At 33.6% G+C, this 12,236-nt stretch overlaps 1 long non-coding RNA gene across 1 annotated transcript; it reads right to left on the bottom strand.

Moving 5' to 3' along the window:
* Positions 1-8,763: 8,763 nt before the first annotated feature.
* Positions 8,764-12,206, bottom strand: LOC130230117 (uncharacterized). The gene is made up of 3 exons (XR_008837919.1): positions 12,098-12,206; positions 11,546-11,635; positions 8,764-9,913 (listed from the first exon to the last, which is right to left on the bottom strand). It is a non-coding gene; the product is annotated as an uncharacterized LOC130230117 (long non-coding RNA).
* Positions 12,207-12,236: the final 30 nt, after the last annotated feature.

Here is a 12,236-nt window from a genome sequence, read left to right as displayed (position 1 = left end):
ACTTACAATTGAGAAAGTATTGAGCAATTAAATATGAAGAGGAAATACATACAAGAAGTGCTAGTTATACAAAGTAACTTGTTTGTGCTCAGAGAATTTAGTGCTGTAAGAGTGGTAGAGTTTTTTCTTTTTGAGATAGAGAAAGAGTGTTTCTACAGGTGGTTTGTCAAGCCCACTTACCTGTCGGTTAATGTGTGAGTGAGATGAATGTGTTTTCTACAGGTGTTTTTTAAGCCCACTCACTTATGTGAGGCACTCAAAATGTTTAGTATTTTGGGTTGGTGTGTGATGAGGTGGGGAAAAGAAGGCTTTTAGTTTCACACATCTGGGTTTAGTTGCTCCTGGAATAGATGGGTTTTTAGTTGTTGTTTTAAGGACAGCAGTGATTTTTTAAACACATATTAATAAAATGATTATTGAAATAATATCTGATAATAATAAAATAGTCTACTATAAACTCTGTCATGTTTATTTGGGCTTATTTCGAAGCCATTTTTCTGTTGAATTTTTACATTCATCTTTTTTTCTGCGCATGTAAACATACCATGAATAATAATAATAATAATAATAATAATAATAATAATAATAATTATTATTATTATTATTATTATTATTATTATTATTATTTTTCTCATCAGTTTGGTCTACATTTGACTTCATATCTGTGTTGCAGAGATTAATTCTGTCCGCCCTCATCTGGCACAGTGACTCTGATCTGTTTGGAGAAGCGCCACTCTAAAAGAGTATAAAAATAAATAACTGCGCATGTTCAGAAATAGTGTGTGAGTCACATCTTTATAGAGTTTCATATCAGTTTAAATGGAGCAGATCACAGAGATGTGTATTTTTAGACAGACCACTCCATTAAAAGCACTTTTATGTGGGGCAGAGGGATGCAAACTTGTAGGTGTTCGTTCATTCATTCATTCTCTACTGCTCTTTTGTCCTGTAGTTTTACTGTATAGAATGTAACAATCACATTATAGTACAAACTGTACTCAAAGCACAATAAATAAAAGATAAAAAGGTTTTTTTTAAATCAATCCAAGCTCATAATAAAAGCGCCAACCATGATTCTCCTGCTATATTAAATGAAGACAGACATTGATCACATCTGCTTTTTATTTGGACATCTCTGAAGCAACATGAACTAGTTTGCCTAGTTTATATAAGCGAATAATATTTAATAGTCAGAAAGCAAATGATGATAGTTTGGCAAGTTTAAACGATGAAATTCATGATAAACAAATTCAATAAACAATGCTTCAGGACATAAAGAAAGGAATAAGGATTTTCCAGCATAATTTGAAATTAATATAGTTTGTGTGCTTTAGCACAAAATTAATAGAGGAAAAAGATTTTTTAGTTTTAAATGTTCAGCTAATGTATCGGCTTTGAAGTTTGAAGGCTTGCTGAAATACTTGAATGATCTTTACCTGATGACCTTTACCTGACAGCATTACAAAATATTACAGTTTTTCTGTCTTCTTGATACACTAAAATGCAAAAAACAAAAATAATCAATATCCAAAACAAGAACAAACAAAAACAGAAACCATGGTTTTGGTGGTTTATGAAGACACTCCATATAGGCGTAATATATTTTAAACTGTAAAAAGACCTTATTATATTACCTTATGCGACCACTACACCTAAACCCAACCCTTACAGCAATACTGTAGCAAATGGCAAAAGATTTATGCCAAAAGTCCTTGTTAAGTATGATTTTTCAGTGTTTTGAATTATAAGGATTATGAGGACATGTTCTCATAAACCACATTAACATTTTAATACCTAGGTCATACCCATCTCATTATACAAATTTGTGTCCTCATAAACCACCAAAACCAGTACGCACTCATTCTGTTTCTTTCAATCATTTTTAAACACTGTAGTTTCAAGAGTTCACACTTAGATATTGTTTGAGAACTGTTAGCAGGTTTGGCATGCTGTCCCGGGAGAGAACCCTGAGCTCGGAGATGGTTGAGCCCAGGGCTCCCGCCTGGTCCATAGAGCATGAGAGCCATAGAGCTAACTAGTGATTGTAGAAGAATGCCCAGCTGCAGTCAATCATATCATGTGCTCCTCTCGAAATTAGTTTGTGAAACTTCACTTAAGAAATAAGTGAGTCTGCACCACAATCAGTAGTCATTGTCCATCTAACGGAGCATTTGAAACCTAATTTAATTTTAAGCCACAATGTAGTTGCAGATAAATAAACTAGAACATGCGGCCACAAAAAAAAAACCTTTAGCACGAGGGAATGAGTGTTTGTGGTTATGATCAGTTACACGTCAATCTCTCTTTAGTGGCACGTTTACAGGAAGAGAAAAAAACTGTTTCCGCTCTTGTATGACTTTCATACAATCATCAGCAAATACACACCAGCCCTACTTCTGCTTATTCTATCCTTGTTTTGTTTGTGTTTTGTTTTTGCATGTATCTATAGGAAGATTTTTCAACTCAAAATTTAATATATTAAAGAAAGCTAGAAACCGGTACCCATTGACTGCTATAGTATTTGAGTTCCCTACTATGGAAGTCATTAGTCACTAAAGACGTTCAGTAAAAAAATTAAATATTATTTTAATAAATATATTAATTTAATAAATCTTGTTCAAATTCATCAAAATATATTATTTACTGATGAAATTGATAAAATATTCATTTTCAAAATGGGGTGTACTCATTTATGTTGAGCACATACATATATATCAATGTTTCTGCAAAAATATCAAACATATTATACTGAAGACTAAAATAAATGATATTTTAAATATACACTAAAATATGCACAACTGTTTTAAATCTCTTCATTGCCTTGGGGAGCACAAGACACTTCTCTCAGTCCAAATCTCTTTACTGACAGCTGTTTCATTCACTCGATAAATACTGACTTAATCAGATGCTCTAATCGCCAGTTTCATCCATTTTTAATATAGATGCTTCTCATTAATTAGTTCTGCTGTGTCTTTTCCAAAAACTTTATCTAAGCAAGTATCTGGCTTGATCAATTTTAATATTAGAATCCCCAAATCTTAAAATTCATGATATGTACAGTTATAGCTTTGTGAACTTTAGTAAAAGGCACAATCAGGCACAATCAGGGCCTAAAATAAACATTTAGCCATACTTGGCACCCCTCAGTTAAAATTTTTTGCATGAAAACATTTAACTATTTGAACAAGGTTTTTAAATGTGGAGGTTTCATTTTTGGCCAAGAAACCATATGGAAAAATATGCTCCTCTTTTGTTTACAACAGATTTATAAATAATTTTTATGATGCAATTTAATGTTATGGCATCTCAAACTCACAGTTCATGTATTATGAAGCATCCATCCTAAGACTTACGAACTCATGCATTGATTGAATTAAAAAAATTTAATTAAATAATAATAATAGGCCAACTAATAAACAACATTGTTTTACATAGCTGAAAAGACAGATTTCTATTCATGTGTCGTGCTTGTTAATTTTAAGCCCTGTGCAAAATCAAGTAATAGTCTTGTGTTTTCAAATAGCTCCTTTACGTAATAAAGGAAATGACTGTTTATCATATGAAATAATGTCATCTTCATATGCACTGATTTAGCATTTCAGAAATGAATATGGATGTTTTTGTAATGATTATACAATATTAAAAAATCTCATCTATTCATTCATTTTTTTCGGCTTAGTCCCTTTATTAATCAGGGGTCGCCACAGTGGAATGAACCGCCAACTTATCCAGCATATGTTTTATGCAGTGGATGCCCTTCCAGCTGCAACCCAGCACTGAGAAATACCCATACACTCTCGTTCACACTCATACACTACGGACAATGTAGCCTACCCAATTCACCTGTACTGCATGTCTTTGGATTTGTGGGGGAAACCGGAGCACCCAGAGGAAATCCATGCAAACATGGGGAGAACATGCAAACTCCACAAAGAAATGGCAACTGACCCAACCTGAGGTGATCGTGCTACCCGTGTGCCACCGTGATGCCCACAAAAACATACATAAATAATTGCGTATCAAATATTAATTTGGTTTTTGGTTAATAGTTAGCCTAATAACTTTAATAGTATTTTTCATAGTATTATTTTTAATAGAGCATCACAGAGAGATTTAAAGAAAATATCCAAAAAGCCACCATGCATTAAAGCTTCTCAATAATAATAATATTAATAATAATATTAATAATAATAATAATATTAATAATAATAATAATAATAATAATAATAATAATAATAATAATAACTGACTTGGCTGACTCCAGGTCAGTCTCCTCATTAGAGCAATAGATCATGGCTTCTTCGAAGAAGTGTCAAGAGTCTTTGTGGAGGCGGTGGGCATTTAACTGTAACCTGTCTTGACAGGGGAATAATAGGAGAAGAGCATGATGGGTGAAAAACTAATCCTGCCTCAGAAGGCTTCTAAAAGGCTTTTGCCATCCATTTGCTGGCATCCAGAAAGTTTTTTTTTCATTACAACAAGTAATGAGTAAACAAGTACAACCCCAAGTTTTCTTTAAAGGAATAGTTCATCCAAACCTGAAAATTTTGTTATCTTTTACTCACCCTTGACTTTCTTTCTTCTGTTGAACGCAAAAGACAGTATTTTAAAAATGTTGGAAACAAACCTTAGTATTTGTTTTTCCTTCAATTGATGTCAATAGAGGTTTACAACATTCTTCAAATTATATATTTCTGTGTTCAACAGAAAAATGAAAAAGGAAGTGTGAGTAAATCATGACAAAATTTCCTTTTTGGGAAAAAAACTATCACTTTAACACCCAAAAAATCTCAAAGTAAGGCAGAGGAAAATGAATACTGTTGGCTTTGTGCTTTTTTACATGCTCCTCATTTGTAAGATGCTTTGGACACCAACCTAAAAACACATTTGAACATTTCTAGTCAGTTACAAAACCTTTTTTGCCTGAATGTTTTCCTCATATTATAGATATTTTGAAAACAAAATGTCTTGGTTCTCAAAAATCCAAACATTTAAAGTGTAAAGTTGTAATGTAGTTTTATATAAATGTTTATATAATTGTAATTATTTAGGTATAAATAGCATTTTATACAATTAAAATGTTATTAAATTACTGAAAATTATATAAACACAATTATCATTAACTACTAAACTTTTTAAGTTACTTTAAATGACTTTAAATGCTCAATGAGCGCATCAAACTAATGTGACGGATTACTGTTACTTATATTTTAAGTTTAAATATGTATTAAATATATATTTATATATTTAAATATAAATTTAAAGTTCTAAAATATGATCTTATGTTTACAAATCTTAATTCCTCATTATAAAGCTTTGACAGTGGCCTTTAAAAGCACTTTTATTAACTTCTCTCCATTGACTACTATGACCTTGTGACATCCTCTCTGACCTCTAGAGAGCATATCACTACAGTCTTTTCACATGGCTGAATGACCAGAGGCCTGCATTAAACCAACCACCACTCAAGGGTGGAGTCTACATGTGGTCTCCACCTATCAGTGGCTTGCAGCAGAGATGGGTGTGTGTTACCTTCACGCCAAGACCAATCGTAGCACTTGCTCTCTCAAAAGTGCACTATTGACTTTTGCTTCTCTCACATGTCACTGTAGAGCAGCCTGTGAGCATGTGAAGTTAGCTGAGCGTGTCTGCCAAAGGAGAAGCGTTTTTGTTTACCCTCCAGTGATGTATGCGCAGTATTATGATGCAGTATAATTTACAATTAAGCTGTGTAACAATCTTTTGTAGGGTGTGTATTTCGGAAGGATGAAAAAAACGGCAATAATGGAGCCAACTGTATAAGTGTTTACATTTCACAACGGCTAACTGCATCAGCATTCACTGCAAGCAAAATGTACAATGAATTTGAATGTAAGCTATGGAAAATAGGGTAGCACACTGTATGCGTGAAAAAATAGCGTGCAGATTTTTTTTGGAGCAGGATGGATATTGATTATGCAGTCAGTCTGGCCTGCACTTCCCTCAGGCGGTGTCCCTCACTGGGAGCCTGCGCTGGGTTGAATATCTCTTCAACTCTTCCTAGATTGCTCTTTTAATTGTGTTAGGAAAGATGAGTTTTGGCCCCCCGCTGGCCTGCTGGCTCCAGTAAGACCTTACAGAAACATGAGGCGAGAAAGAAGAATAAATGTACGTGCCAGAAACTTAGTAGCACCTAATAGCTTCCAGCTACGCTCAGCTTACACAACATCTAGGTTAAATGTTTGTTATATCACCACTGATTGATTGAAGAACTTAAATATCATTTTTGTTACAAAAATAAATGAAGGCTGTTCACACTTGCCATGTTTAGTTCAATTAAAGGAACACTGCTAGAGTAAAACAGTTTTACCTTATTTGAATCAATTCAGGTGATGTTTGGGTCTGGCGCCGGGAGCATGTTTAGCTTAGCTTAGCATAAATCATTTAATCAGACTGGAGCATTTATTATTATCTTGTTTAAATTTTAAAAAGAAGAGTTTTGATATTTTTACTATTTAAAACTCGACTCTTCTGTAGTTACATTGTGTACTAAGGCAGAGATTAAAAGTTGCTATTTTCTAAGCCGGCTAGGAACTATGCTCTCATTCTGGCATAATAATCCAGGAATTTTGCTGTCGTACCATGGCTGCAGCAGGCATAATGATCTTACGCAGCAATGTTAATTAGTTACCAAGCTGGGGACTATTTTCAGATGCTGTGTAATATCATTGCGCCTGCTGCAGCAATGGTATGGCAGCAAAGTATCGACCTAGAAAATGGCAACTTTTCATTTTCTTGGTTGGTCTTAGTACACAATATAACTACAAAAGAGTGAAACTTTAAAAATAAAAAACTTCAAAATATTTTTGAGCGAGATGCTAATGGTCTAATCCAATTCAATGATTTATGCTAAGCTAAAAAAGCTAAAAGTCACGGTGCCAGACCCAGGAATCACCTGAATTAATTCAAAAATGGTTAAAACTCAACTGTTGACTTGTCACTTGTCACAAGACTATTTCTAAGAAAAAGCGGGGTGTTTCTTTGAGACAAACTCTGGTGCAATTGCTGTTAGTGCTTTTCTAATTAATTTAAACTTTAGGGTTAGGATGGTAGATCGTAAGTGGACATACAGCACTGAAAAGATGGGACTGTCAGCTTTAAACAAACTCTGGAAAAGCTGGACAGACCAAATACATTTAAACTAACAGAAAACATTACATAACGTGACAGGATGCAAAAACAGGGGGCAAAATGCTCAACCATACCTGCTTTTTCTCAATTTTGTTGTGATGTTGCCCACTGTAGTTCAGGAGATGCTTCATATTTCAGCAGATCTTTGGTGTGTAATAAAGGAATTCTTGTTTACACATTTTTAAGCTCTTCACAAGTTCTCAGCTGATTAAAATAACATATGTATAGCCCAATGCACTGCATAACTGAACACATTCAAATACACTGTGAAAACTAATATAAGTTTTCTTTTCATTTAAAATAATAAGGTGTGTTTTTTTTTTCAAAAGAGAAATTTTATAATAGAAAATGACATGTATTTTTATATTGCATAAGTTAATACAAATAAGGCTTTTAAAAGATCTTTATATATATTGAAAAATATATATATATTTTCAGGTTTAAATTAGATATAATTCCAGACTTCCAAGTACTATTATTGTGCTATTTTAAAGGTTACTTATTTTGTTTAGGATATCTTTTAAAGCCTTATTTGTATTAACTTATGCAATATAAAAACACATGTCATTTTCTATTATAAAAATTGCTCTTTTGAAAAAAACTATTTGTAAGAAAATTAGCTCTTTTCACAATGTCTAGGGTCTCTCTAAATATCTTCTTTTCAAGAGTCTTCGCTGTTCTGATTGGTCAGATGGTCCAGTTGTAATTCAATTATTGCTTAGTGTATAGGAAGTGAAACATATATGAACAGATCTGAATCTCAAGTAGAGTAGTGAGTTTTTATTTTGTTTGTTGCAAATTTTATTTACAGATTTTAGTATGTAACACTTTCACATCCGCTGAAACTTCTTCAACATTTGGAATTTGCTTTTGACATTATTCAAATTTGTTACAAACCTGCGTGGGTTTGTGCAGGAATTACTGACGACTCTGCAGGGAGTTCAGAATCAGTTCTTTCTTTTGGGGGACAATGATGCCATTTACTTTGCCATGCACTTTGATCTTGTTTGATCCACTTTGTAGACCATTTACATTCACAAACAGCTACTGTACACTGCACACAAAAGGTATAATATTAAAAAATAAAGTATAATATACCTTATGTATAATTTTTGCAGTTCAAGCAGAATTGAATTAGCCATCATTTGATTTTAGATTATATCAGAGAAACTATTATCAATGAATATTATAAGGCACATTACATTCCCCTACAGTATATGACTGATGCATCCCATTATTAAATCTATTCTGACCACAGGTCTGCATTCATACTGCAGTAAATGAAGCAGCACACACTGAACTTGACAGTTCTGAATATAAACCTTAATAACATTGAAAAGCTAGAAACTTAAGACATTATTATAAGCTATGTCCTATAACTAAATGTATGACATCCAATCAAACAAGATCTTAAATAAATTTTAATTCAATTCAGCAAGAACACAATAAACTGGTCAAAACTGAGATTAAAAGCATTTACCTCTGTTTTTTTACTCAATAATGCTTCTTATTGTAAAACTATCATAGTAGAACCACGTTGATGATAATAAAAAATCAGCATTTCAGAATGATTTCTGAAGTTTGATCTCCAACTCACAGCAATATACATAGTGTTACATGCGTAATATTTGTTTTAGTAATAGCTTGTCCAGAAAATACAAAAGAATACAAATTTTCCCTCAGCTTTTGGATTTCATTTCACTTCTTATATGACTCCCACTCATCGGTGAAACAAGAAGTGGCTCAAACACTCAGATGTGTTACCCTGTTTACACTAAAAAGATACATTTGGTCATGTTGAATATATTTGATCATTAGAATATACACAATGTTCTAGCTTTCAGCCAGGGGCTACATTCCACAGCAAAGCCTCTATGTAAATATGACATATATGTGCTGGTTAGTGAAGTCTACTTCTTCACCAAAACACAATCATGATGCAATGTTTTCCTTGACATAAAGTCTTTCAAAAAGTACATTTGAAAAAGTATGCTTAACTAAAAAGCCTTAAAAGCTCTCTGTAAAGCTCTAAACAGACACCCCAGCTTGAGAGATGGTAATTGGAAAACCATTGGTGCATTATAAGAAGAAACATCCCAATGTCCCATTACCCTCTCATTTGCCATGTACTGTAACTCTTACATGAGTGAATTTTGACTCTGCTGTCACTACTGTCAGCTGATGTTGAGAGATATCTGAGGCACATTAGAGGCCAGGGGAAAAACCCTTATCACCATTCATACTCTCTACTGCCAATGTGTGTCAGTGTCAGTAAGATAAACACAAAAAGAGGCCACGAACTTCACGCTTTTTAAATCGTCTACAGCTTCAGGCAGTCTTTGCGACTATTATGTCAGATATATTTAATTGGATCACAACTATATTGCGCACAAATAAAGAAAACTCTCATGGTTCTCAGTTGGAAACTGGCTGTGAGAGTAAGGGCACTGAAAAAAGCTACGACTAAGAATAGTTCAGGCATCAAAGGGCTCAGCATTATCTACACCTCAGCTTGTCAGCTAATAAAGGGTTGTTTTGAAGTTGAAAGTAATGGCGAGTTTATTTAGTGTCAAAGGGAGGGAGAACAGACGAGCATGCTGAAGAAGATGCCATCTTTCCGTGCCGTTGCACAGGTATGACATTGTTGATGAACTGGGGTCTGGCAGTCCATGCGCCTGCCACATTCAATCAGCAACCTATACCGGAATGCAGCACCTCCCAGAGGACTTGCCAATAGCTGGGTCTATAAAAATACAAAACACTTTTGCTTATTTGTAAGAGTGTGTGGGTGTGGGATTTTGGAAACAGTCTAAGGTTTATTGGTCAAAGACAAAAAAGTTTTTTTTTTCCAAGCATCAAAACAATAACAATGTAATACAGCTTTGAAAATGTTTTCATACTTTAGAATGTGTTCATTGTTTTTTTCTGAGCCAAAAATCTTGCCAAGCATATTTAGAGTTAAATACAAGACATATTTAAATACCACAGTACAGCCCCAAAATATTGAGTTAACAGTTTTAAATCCCTATTCATTGACAATATTATAGAAATTTAGTATGCTCACATGTTGTTTAATATTATATATATATATATATATATATATATATATATATATATATATATATATATATATATATATATATATATATATATATATATATATATATATATATATAATTACAGCTCAGAATAAAATGCTGCTTCATTTTTAGATGAAAATATTTGTTGCTCTGAAGAATGAACATTATGATATTTTAATGTTTTTTACTCACAAAAGTTAATGGAAATATTGAAGTGAACACCTGTGTTTAATATGCTTTTTATATGTATAAAATCACTTTAGTACATTTTCTTTGATGTAAAAACTAACATATTTCATTTTATATTATGTAAATTGCATAGTTCATCTCAAAGCTGCATAATTTGCTTGTACAAAACGTTTATGAATTTTTTTTTTCTGTGGACATTGCACAATATTTAATCACTCACACACACGCACGCACACACACGCACGCACACACACATATACATATTTCTATGTAATGCAAGTCAGTGGGGTCCAGTGTTGATTATTTTATAGTACGTACAAAAAATGTTCTGCTCTACAGACAGAAAAATATAAAATATACATATTTTCACTGTGCCACCTTTTCAAAAAGTACATTTTGATACTAAAATAGTCCATATGTGTGCCCTATAGGTACATTTTAGTGCCTAAAGGGCACATATACCAAAACAATGCAGAAGTGACCCTCGGGTCCATTTAAGGTACCAATGTGGACCGGTTAGTTACAAACGTGTACCTTATGAAATGTAACTCCCACAGTGACAGCTTTTGGACCTTTATTTCTGAAAATAACGATGTTTCATCCATTGATCAGTGATTTTTTTTACCTCATTCACAACTTTACCATTACAATAGCAGATTATGTGATTCATCCTTTTCTAAATGAATGTACTTTGGTTAAGCTTCAAATGACATTATCTATTATATGGATATTAGGCCAATATTGGTGCAGTAGAAACACCTGTGTGTACATGTTAGAGGCTCCCCACCCATAACAACAATGCATGCACCTATTAACTGATGACTTACCGCAGATTTATTAAAGGATGACATTTTTTATGCATACACTGTCTTAACATCTTCTTGTATTATATATGTGCTAAGTACATTAGCATTTACATTTAACTGATAAATTCAACTTAATTACAGTGTACAGAGTTTTTGGGGTCAAACAACCCCCAAATTCAATGAATGAGCCAGTAATCCCAGTATGCAGGCCCTAATACCTGCAAAGATTAACACTTGTTGAAGCTTGTCTATGGATCATGAGAAAGAAAAACAAAGAAAATGACCTAAATTCACAAATACCTCATTGAGAAACTGAAGCTCTACGGCTCGGTGCTCGTGTACAGGTTTAGTGTAGGTGGGTCCATGGTCCTATTGCCTCCCACAAATGACCTTGAATGGAGCACAAATCACATTCTTGAACTTGAGTAATCCACAGCAGGTCAAAATGTTTCCTCCTCTTGACAACACAACGAATACACACATTTATGCTCACACACTCTCAAGGAATGAATGAAGGTGTGCAAATAGAGGAAACTATATTTTGAATCATAGCGCCATCTGTACTTTCATAAAATTATTATGATTTCTAAAAAATACTTGTATTTAATCACTCATGTTGCTTTTGGTTTTCTGTAATGGCAACAGTATGATGGTAAAGTATTGGTATCGACTGATAATACCATGCCATTTGTATAATAAATGTATGCGTTATGATGTTTATACGCTACTAAATGGTACTTTAAAAACGCAGAATCACCGTGGTAACGTACTAGAAACATTGGCAGTCCTTGTGGTGGGCCTAGATCTCCAGAAATCACACAAACGAATAAGAAGTTTAAAGCCCCGTGGTACCTTATTGTGGTTCAAACTGTATGTGGCCAGCCAGAAGGTAATTTTGAGGTATTAGTACACAGTTTGGATTTTGAAAGGAGCAGCGCTGAACTGTGTGCACATGCGAGCATGAATTCCATCCGTTTACGAGTTGTTACGC

Source organism: Danio aesculapii, chromosome 6 (assembly GCF_903798145.1).
Source record: "Danio aesculapii chromosome 6, fDanAes4.1, whole genome shotgun sequence".
Classification (NCBI taxonomy): Eukaryota; Metazoa; Chordata; class Actinopteri; order Cypriniformes; family Danionidae; genus Danio; species Danio aesculapii.
Note: the sequence above shows the minus strand (reverse complement) of the source record. Positions and strands in the feature narration are given on the sequence as shown.